Raw genomic sequence first — 4,214 nt, forward strand, 5'->3', positions numbered from 1 at the left:
TGTTCATCAAGTGGTTATGGTAGGCTTGATCAGGATGGTATGCGTATGGAGGGACATAAGCATACTGGTTTGTAGTAGAGAGGCTGCATGTACATGTTGGATCTCTGTTGGATGACGGAGGGTTGCTGCGCTGCTGGCCAGGAGCAGTGGCTGTCAGGTTTGCGCTCTTCATGAACCTCAACCTTGACTTTTTCTTCACCTTGGTCCGGCTCATCATCTCGTTTGATTTTTAACCTGACCTTCAGCCACTGGTGTTCCTGGATTGGGCCCACCTGGACTGGGGTTGACGTAATTGGGGTGAGTAATATGTCTCATAACTGGGCATAGTACGGGGGAATCTTTGTTGGGTGTCTGGGTTTGGAAAGAGCGCTTTTTTGACACTTTCCCTGATGGCTTGGTCCTCTGTCCTGACTTTGACACCTTCTAGTTTTCCTTCACCATCCTCACCAGCAATCTGAAATATCTGAGTAAGCTGGGCTATTGGTTTTGACTGAGAGTTGTCAGCTCCGTTCTGGTTCACTACATGAAGTGGTGTGAGGGGCTGTGGCATCCCACTACCGTCTATCCGACTGGCGACACCAATGGATGGGCTTGGGGCGTTGTCAGAAAAGCTGTAAATCTTGTCAGCCTCTGCCTTGATACTGGCCAAGCGACTCTGATGAGGATCTGAGGACCATTGAGGAGTCCTTCTCCCTTATTCCCTTGATCACAAGGTTCGGCGTATGGAAGCTTTCCTTCCTCCAGTTTCCCTCCTTTTCCTGGAGGCTTGGGACTGTCTGCTTCCTTCCCACCATCCTTTTTCTTTTTGTCCTTCTTCTTCTTGTCTTTGGAGCTACTCGGGGCAGGATCTCCAATGGCAGGGGGTTTCGGCTGTGTGCCTTTCATTTGAGGACTCTTGGGGATTCCTTGAATAATTGGGTAAGCCCTGGGGAAGAATTTGGGTTTCCAGGAGGAAAAGAGTACATCTGCTGGGATGCTGGAAGGCCAGGACCCATGGGTCGCGGTGACTTCAAGTTTTTCTGGCCCATTTTATCAGCTTTTGTGCCAGCGCTACCCTTTTTAGACTTATCTGATCCTCTCTTATCATCTATACCATCGTTACTGGCCTCATCAGTGAGGCATGGCCCATCCTCACACCCATCCATCGGTGTACCTCCTGTTTCTGGATCTGTCTCGGCAATTTTCTTTTTACTCTTTGAACCAAACTTGCCAGAAGATGGGGAAGGACTCTGAGCCTCAAAGTTCCTGCCTTTTGGAGTGACAGACCGTGCAGGAGATAAGCATCCTTTCTGAGAGATGGAGGCTCCGTTACAGTTCCCTGGTTCGGGGTGGAGAGTTGAGTCCTCTCCATACTCACTGTCTCCATCCATTTCCAACTTTATGTCATCATCATTGTGGGCACGGGCTTGGTGGTACTTGAGACCATTGATGTGCTTGTATTTCTTGTTGCAGTTGGGGTGTGGGCAGTCAATTAGAATTGGAGAGGGGCAGCTGCGATCGAGGGGAGGTGGAAGTGGCTCAGTCTTAATAGAAGGGATAGGGAGGCCGGTTGGTCCCACCCCTCCACTGCTGGAGTTTGTCCGCATACGTTTGTTGCCTTTGGTGTCCTCTGAGCTGGAATTGGGTTCCATGTCTGAGGCTGGTTTGGTCTTACGTTTTCCAGCTGAGGACGGGCTGGCCTTGATGTCCTCGGTGTTGCTGTTGGGTGGGGTGCGGCGCTCCGACGGCGTCTGGCTGCCCCTTCGGCCTTTGCTGTTAGACCGCGGCAACGGGTCTTGTTGGTGGTGCCTTTGTTGTCTGACGAGTTGCTGTTCTCGTTGATGGGGGTGTTACTGTTCGGTCGCATTCGTTTACCTCGACCACGACCGTTCCTCATCTCCAGATCACTTGTAGGGGATTCACAAAACCTGCAGCAGTGTTGAAAATCAGACAGAAGGGTTAGTCATGTCACAGTATCAATGCAAGTGTAACAGTTCTTTATTTTAGATTCTGAAGTAATATAATGGGAATACATTGCTGTGAAAACTGAGTAACACTATTCCAACCCATCTCCCTTCAGTCATTTTCATTCTTATTATCTTACAGCATTTAATCACCGTGAATGTCATTGGCACTTTTGACAGTGATCAACAGTCTGTCACGAAAAATGACAAATCTCATCAGTGTTGCAGTCAGCTGTTCTTGTGAAATGGAGATCACCTGTGTGGAATCAAGATGTGACAAGTGACCTTACAATAAGTATGCTTGTATCTGGAAGGCAAACCCCTGTTGCCCTCATTAGTCATTGCTTGGAAACCACAGAGGCCCAAAGCCTCTGACTGTCAAGATAAAAGGGGAAAAATGTCAGTTTCTGGCATCTGTAAAGCTCTCTAGATCATAGCAAAGCTTTCGGAGAAAAACATTTTTTTTTAGCAAGATTTTGGCTACTTCTGTACTTGGCCATATTCCTCCTAAAGTTTGAGTCAGATTTATTTACATTTTCATTGGGAATCTCACATACACTGTTATTTACTGTGTCGGTGTGCCAAATAACATGGTGCAATTCCACACTGTCTCATAGGAAACTCATAACATAACAGTAATACCCAGGATGACAGTACTGTACATTGTTTACCACAGTGGTGTAAACAATGGCAATTATATCAAAATAGATTCACCATTGTTCCATCCATGTCTTCTTCCAACATACCAAGCTGATGCCTGGTGCACTATAAGCACTTTAAATGAAGCCACACGACTGTCCAAATGAAAGACAAGCGAACATGATTTGAAAAGACAGCCATGAAGCTTCTACCTGCTCTGTAATCAAAACACACAGTCATTCAAATACTTAAAATAGCGGTTTGGCCTTATCTCTCCATAACAGTAATGTAATTATCTTTCTGCACAGCAGTGAAGGTTAGCAGTCTGTGACAAAGTCAGACAAAGGGGCTGGTATGACTCACAGCTTCCTCTACGAGTCTCTCCAAACAATTTCAGCCCCAGCAGGGGATGTGAATACATCCGTAGTCTGACAGTGGTACAGGAATTTAGACTCATTACAAGCCCAAGTTTATATTCAGTCCGTTGAAAGCTTTCTGAATTATTCATGGTGTGTCCCTAATGTAGTCATGCTGCAAACTGTAAGACTATCTTGGTGCAAAAGCAACCTCCCGTACCTAGCATTATTGTGATATACTGTGATACATTAGTGTGATACAGCAGCTCCTTGTTTTCCATTAGCACTACTTTAATTTTGATTATTTTTTTCTATTGCACTTAACCATGCATTTCAAATATAGATTCATATTTACATTTAGATGTGGTGCAGGTGCTCTAAATCACTGGTTCCCAACCTGGGGTCCACGCCCTCCCAAGGGGGGCACCAGAGATCTGAGAGGGGGCGCGAAGCTTTGTCTGCTCTGAGGCTGTGATGTTATAAAAAATAGATTTTTACATTCCAGATAAAATCAGAGTAACAGACTCACTGTGTCATCACAAGTCTACCTATAAAATATTTTTAAAACACATTTATTTGGTCTTTCTTCAGGTTGGCTCGTTAGTTCATCCCGATTCATTAGTTTGTGTACAGTTAGAAAATTACTGACGGAATTGGTGTCTGAAAAACGCAAAACGGGGTGAAGATTCATCAGTACCTAAAAACTCCGGCTATACCTCGAGAGTTACCTTAAATTTGGTTTTATTAAAGGACAAGACAGAATTATGTTATTCGTAGTGAAATGCTCGTAAATGACAGCATGAAACCAGCGAATTACGGCGACGTCAGGAAACAAAACACAGTTTGGTAAAGTCGGAAAGATATTCACAAATTCAGACTTCCGGCATCAATAACTCATTAAATATACATTGTCTAAACATAAACGATGCCTCTTTTCCATCGTTGTAAGGTAGACAATATGCTACAAGCCTAGTTTTATCAAAAGTCGCTGTCTTTCAAGCTGCAGAAATAACATTGGTGTCTATGAGCAGCCGGCTGTGCGACGAGTGAACAGGGACCGTCTGCAAATAGCAAAACTGCTGCAAACAGTGAAGAGACACAAATATCTATCTATACACCGCTTTATCCTCACTAGGGTCGCGGGGGGGGGGCTGGAGCCTATCCCAGCTGACTCAGGTGAAGGCAGGGGACACCCTAGACAGGTCACCAGTCTGTCACAGGGCTACATACAGAGACAAACAATCACTCTCACATTCACACCTACGGGCAATTTAGA

At 45.3% G+C, this 4,214-nt stretch overlaps 1 pseudogene; it reads right to left on the bottom strand.

Annotated features, from left to right (window-relative positions):
- Positions 1-7: 7 nt before the first annotated feature.
- On the bottom strand, positions 8-1,921 carry LOC129348472 (zinc finger protein 609-like; annotated as a pseudogene).
- Between the last annotated feature and the right edge of the window lie 2,293 nt (positions 1,922-4,214).

This window comes from Amphiprion ocellaris, unplaced genomic scaffold (assembly GCF_022539595.1).
Source record: "Amphiprion ocellaris isolate individual 3 ecotype Okinawa unplaced genomic scaffold, ASM2253959v1 Aocel_unscaffolded26, whole genome shotgun sequence".
Lineage (NCBI taxonomy): Eukaryota > Metazoa > Chordata > Actinopteri > Pomacentridae > Amphiprion > Amphiprion ocellaris.